Source organism: Hippopotamus amphibius, chromosome 7 (genome assembly GCF_030028045.1).
Source record: "Hippopotamus amphibius kiboko isolate mHipAmp2 chromosome 7, mHipAmp2.hap2, whole genome shotgun sequence".
In the NCBI taxonomy this organism is placed as follows: Eukaryota; Metazoa; Chordata; class Mammalia; order Artiodactyla; family Hippopotamidae; genus Hippopotamus; species Hippopotamus amphibius.
The window spans coordinates 6645680-6651985 of NC_080192.1; positions in this window are offsets into that span (position 1 = coordinate 6645680).

The window sequence follows — 6306 nt, forward strand, 5'->3', positions numbered from 1 at the left end:
TGCATCTGGCCTGAGACCTGCGTGCCCCCAGAGCGCCTCTCCACTCCCTCCCCACCCCTCGCAGCTACCTTCTCTAACTTGGGGCTGCCGTAACCCTGAGAGGTCACGTGCGGCCAGTTCCCCGAGCCCCCATCCTTCCGCAGGTGGGGGCTCCGCCTTCTCCCCAGGCTACTAACGAAGGACTTGCTGCCGCCAGGAGGGCGGCGGGCCCCGCCTTTCCGCGGTCCCAAGGAGGTGGGTGCGCGGGCGGAAGCCTCCCCCATCCCACTCCGGTCTAGGGGGCCCCGGACTGGAGACCTTCTCCCATCGCTCGCGTCCTGCGGTCTCAAGGGTCTCAAGCAGCCGTCTGAGTCGCGAAGTCGCACCTTGGTCTAGGGATGCCAGAGTTCCTGGTCCCGCCCCGCCCCGCCCCGCCCGCGCAGGGCTTCTGGTGGGCAGGCTGGACCCAACAGCCGCGGGCCACGACGCTCAGCGCCCGCCCGCCGCCTGCGCTGGGAAACCTGGCAGCGCCCGCCCTGCCCGCGCTGTGAGCAGAGCAGCTGGGAGCCCGGGGCTTGTCACCAAACGACCTCAAAATCCCGGGCCACCGCCCGGGGCGTGTCGCAGGGAGCAGAGCCAGCTCTGCGTGACACGTGAGTGGTGGGACCCAGACCCTTGGGCAGTCCCCATGGCCACCCCTGCCCCTGCGGGTCAGTCAGTTTCATACTGTTAGAGAACACCGTTAGAGAGACCTCTACTCTACACAAATATGCACCCGGTCCCGGGGCCCTGACAGAGGGGGACCCGAGTGGGCTCAGGGCAGTCCCCCTCCTTCACCCCCTGAAGTCGGGGCTCTGTGTGGAGAGCAGGGGGAGTGCCCGCACGCTCCTGAGGCTTCAAGATAGCAGATCCTCTTTGGTTTGGGCACGGATTCAGGGGTCCTGGTGGTAACTCAGGGGACATAGGGTGTAGCCAGAGCTAACTGAAACAGTGACTGGTGTTGGCCCAGCCTGGTGGGACTGAGGGGCTGGTGTGCCTGGGGTCTCTTTAAGGGGTACTTGAACGCCTGAATGTGGGGATGGACAGAAATGCCGGGTCCCTGTGGTGTGCCTGGTGGTAGGCAGGTAGCTTCAGCGTAAGCAATGTAGCCCAGGGCAGCTTGGTAAACCCTCTGGAGCTATTAAAACCCTCTGCTAAAACCTGAACCCCCACCTGCTAACACAATCTGGCACTCCACCAAGCGTGGCCATACAGCTGCCTTTGCCCTGCTGTCCTCCCGCTGAGGTGGCTGCTAGCCTGCCCTGTCCTACTGCCCTGAAGCAAAGAGGCCTAAGCAGCCTCTGGCAGGCCAGCTGGTCCCTGCTCCCCTCCCTTTCCTGCCCCGAGGCAAGGCTGACCTGTTTCCTTAGAGCCCCAATGTGTCTGATGAGATGGAGGGAAAAGGCTGCTCTCTGTTTCTTCCCCTCAAACAAAACCCCTTCTTTGACGGGCTAAACAGCAGGCCCCTTCTGAGAATACCCACAGCTTCCCTTTTAGTTCTTTTGCCCAGAGAGTCTGGGTTTTCACTTCATTTCATTTAGACCTTAAAAGTCACAAAGACACAGTGCTATATTTAAAATAGATAACCTACAAGGACCTACTGTATAATTAATTAATTAATTAATTAATTAATATATGATTATAATTATTTTAAAAGTCACAAAATAGAATTCACCCAAACTAATGGATCTTGATTCAGTGAAACTAACTCTCCTCCCAGACTCACCCTTCCGGAGTGATATTCACAGTGTGCAACAACTTGCCAGGCTGGAGTCCAGCTTAACCCCTCATTGCTGGGGAGGTCCCTGGAAGGGCTCTCAGAGGCTCCTCACCAGCAGGTGTGAGGGCATCTCAGTAGTTCAACAACTGGCCCAGCTGTGCCATCACTGTAGCCACCCCTGTCCTCCTGCTGTCTCAGGTTAGTAAGGGAAGAAGCTTTTCCTCTTTATCTCAGAATGTCTAACTGGAGGGGATCTTATGGTTCATATGCTCCCAACACTTCTTTTTTCAGATTCATCAGAGAAATATTTTGTGGGCAGGCAATCTTTGCCCCACTCTGTGCTGGGAGCTGGAGTAGAGAGATGTGTCAGGAGTCCCTGCAGTCCGTGATGACAGGAGGGAGAAGAGAGCCCAGGTTAGATTCAGAAGCTAGAACAGGCAGGGCTGGGGTGGCTGAGGAGTGGGGAGGAGACCAGAAGAGGAGGGCATCAGGATGACTCCAAGTGTTCTGCCCAGGGTGATTGAGTCATAGGTTGCAAAGAGTTGCTCTCACAAGCTACAGTGAATGTCCCAGAAATAGTGAACGTCCCTGCAGAATTGCAGGGGCAGCACCAAGGCAGGAGCCCCTGCTGTCTTCCCAGATAATGTCAAGTGCGCCTCTATTAGTTCTAAGCAGCCAGTGTTGGAAGATATGTCAACCTTCCTCTCTTCTGTTGCATCAGTCCTAGGAGTGTGTCAGCTCCTTCTTCTTTTTTTAAATTAATTAATTAATTATGGCTGCATTGGGTCTTTGTTGCTGCAGGTGGGATCCTCCCGGACCAGGGATTGATCCCGTGTCCCCTGCATTGGCAGGAGGATTCTTAACCACTGTGCCACCAGGGAAGTCCCTCAATTACTTTTTATGTTTGTCTCTCTCTGCTGGAAAAAGAAACTCTATAAGGGCAGGGGTCCCTGTTCTGTTCCCTGTTGTATCCCAAGCACCTGGCACCTAGTAGACCCTTAGGGCTCTGCCAACCTGCTATCAGCTGGGATCAAACCTCGGGTTTCAGGCAGATTTATTGGGAGGTGAGACTGTGGGGGGGAAATAAGGAAGCAAGGATGTGTGGGACATTTGGTCTTGAAGAAAAAAGTGATTTATTTTTTTCAAACATTTCAGTTGTTGGAATTAGTGAATCAAAAATTCTGAAACTTTGTGGGTTTTTTTGTTTGTTTGTTTTGGGTTTTTTGGCAGCACCACGCAGCTTGCAGGATCTTAGTTCCCCAACCAGGGATTGAACCTGGGATCCAGCAGTGAAAGCGCCGAGTCCTAACCACTGGACCACTAGGGAATTCCCCAAAATTCTAAAACTTTGGATAAACAGAAATTGCTTTAGAATGGGGGAGGGGAGCAAGGAATATTTCTAATTGGGATCCCACGCACTTTAGACGATCCCACGGACTGTGTGAAGTTTTGTGTGCGTGTGTACGTTTGTGGAGAGTGTGCCAGAGTCCTCACTGGAGTCTTGGAGGACCCCTGACCCACAAATGTTAGGAGCCCCTGGCTCAGGACAGCCCCCAATGCATCTGCTGAGCACTGCTGACCGCCTGCCACCTTGGTGCCCGTGAGAGCTGCTGTTGGCCTTTTCTGCCTCTGGTTCCCCACTTTAAAACAGTGCAGGGGACTTCCCTGGTAGCGCCGTGGTTAAGTGTGGACATCTCATCCACACGAACAAACCTGAATGTGAGTGGCACAGCGGAATTAAGAAAATTCACACAAGAGTTTAGGAAAGCATGGGGTCAGGGGACTCAAGACCAAGCAAGTCAAGAGTCCCGAGCTCTGATTCCTATAGCGTTTTTATTGAGAAAGATCATAAGCATTCTAGCATTCTAGCAGAGACTGGAGCATAAATCATGATAATGGACATCACAAGGTATATGCTTCAATTAGAGAAAAAAGCAGAACACCTTGCTTTTTATGACTACTAGCGGAGATAGTTAATCTTTAACTCGGAGCTGGAGCCTGGAGCCATTGGGCTATATGCTTTATCTCAGTCGGTTTTCCTTGAGACTAGTTTTGCTCTCAGAACTGCTTGCAGCCACGTAGCCGGTCACGCGCTCTCAAGATTGTTACTCCGAGTCAATGTCCTCTGTGTCCTCTCTGGTTCTCGACAGTTAAGAATCTGCCTGCCAATGCAGGGGACACAGGTTCGAGCCCTGGTCCAGGAAGATCCCACTTGCCGTGGAGCAACTAAGCCCGTGCGCCACAACCACTGAGCCTGCGCTCTAGAGCCCACGAGCTACAACTACTGAAGCCCGCGCACCTGGAGCCCATGCTCCACAAGAGAAGCCCCCGCAATGAGAAAGCCAAGCACTGCAACGAAGCATATCTCCTGCTCGCCAGACCTAGAGGAAGCCATTGTTCAGCAACGAAGACCCAACACAGCCAAATAAATAAATAAATTTTTAAAAATAAAAATTAAAAAAGAAATAAAACTGTGCAGGAACTTTCTCGAGACAAACTTTGTGAGGGGATGCAGCGAAGGGTATGAGCTCAGGCTCAGGAATCTGATGGCCTGGGCTTGAATACTGGTCTAGCAAGTGCCTGCTGGGTGACTCTGGACGGTTACTTCACTTCTCTGAGCCTCAGTTCCTTCATTGTACAGTGGGGATAAGTTGTGGCTGAACACGGTAATTCACATAAAGTCTCACGCTGTCCCATGGCTCACGGTAAGCGTGAATCAACAATCACTAATATAATGATACTGGGGCAAAACAGCCTGGAGAAAGGATTTGTATTTCAACTTGAAAGATAACTGAATATTGCGTCATAGCTTGAGGGGTGAAGGGCCTCCACCTTAGTTCTGAAAATTTTACAATTAGTCCCGTTCGTGTCACAGAGGACGGTACTGTGCCAGTGCTGTGACTCCGGGAGTTCAGACTTCAGTGACACTCTGACTTGGAAGATTTGGTTCCTGAAAGTCTTTTAAAAATTAGGTAGAGGGGTTTCCCTGGTGGTGCAGTGGTTGGGAATCCACCTGCCAATGCAGGGGCCACGGGAAGATCCCACATGCTGTGGAGCAACTAGGCCCGTGTGCCATGACTACTGAGCCTGAGCTCTAGAACCTGCGAGCCACAACTACTGAGCCCACGCACTGCAACTACTGAAGCCTGTGCACCTAGAGCCCATGCTCCTCAACAGGAGAAGCCACTGCACTGAGAAGCCCACGCACTGCAATGAAGAAAAGCCCACGCTCGCCACTAGAGAAAGCCTGCGCTCAATGAAGACCCAACGCAACCAGTACATAAATAAATTTATTTTCAAAAATTAAGTGGAAATAGGTGTGAAATATGAAGTACAAGATACTTTTCCCAGTGAAATAGACAATGCACTTTGTACCCTTATCAATGATTTTAGAATGTTTACGTTGATCAAGAAATACTTTAGGAACTTCTCTTGAAAAGAACCCTCCAAGGCAGTCAGAGCTGAGCAACAAATTAATTACTTTGTGGCCATATTTGAGTTTTGTTTTGTTTTGGGTCCCAAATGATACTATGTATTGAAGCCATCTGTTTGATCCTAAATAGATCATCCTGGTCCCCTGCCACTGTCCCCATGGAGGGCTTGTGGCTCTATTTTCAGCAAAATTAATTCTTTTTCTCCTTTACAGCTTTTGAAAAGGCAAGATGGGGATTTTGTGGTTGCTGGTGTGTTCTTCTACTATATCCCTGCAAAATTAGACACGGGCCAGACACATCCAGGAATCAACTTTTACTTAAGACTCAGTCAGTAGTTGGTGAGCCTTGTTTTCCTATTACAGACAGCTCCTCGTGGGCCTTTCTTGGACAACCAGAGCAGATGTATACTTGACAATCTTTGTGGCAGGTGAAATTGGGCTCGGAGTGTCAGTTTCACGAGAAACCTTTGGTGTCAGTAGAAGCACACAGATAGCAGTTTGGGTTTTTCACCGCCCGCTGTTCCTCTCTCCTCCGCTCCTGGCAAACTCTGCAAGTCAGCCCCAAATAGGATATTGCAAAGATATATTAATGCGTAGATAAAAGATAGGAAAGCCAAATTAATTTAAAAGTCCGATAAATGTCTTCTTTAGTGACAGTGCTTCATAGGGAGATGTCTTCCTTTTTCCTCACAACACTGCCATATCATGGTAATTTGTATGTGTTTTTTAGGGTCACGGATTCATTTAGCAAACATGTGTTGAGCCCATGAGGAGAAGCCTTGTATTGATAGCAGCAGAGGGGGTCCATGGCATGAGGTGTAAGGCCAGTTCATAGATCCTGTTGTAAGCTGAACCCTGGACCTTGAGGTGCAAGAAATGAAGGCCTGGAGAAATGAAATGATTTGCCTGTAGGTTTTTCTTCTAGACTGTGCCCATTGCATTCTTTTTTTAAATGTATAACTATTATTATTATTAATATTTATTTATTTATTTGGTTATGCTGGGTCTTAGTTGCAGCACGTGGGATCTTCATTGCCGCATGGGATCTTCGCTGCACCATGTGAGATCTTTACTTGTGTCACGCAGGATCTAGTTCCCTGCCCAGGGATCGAACCCGGACCCCCTATATTGGGAG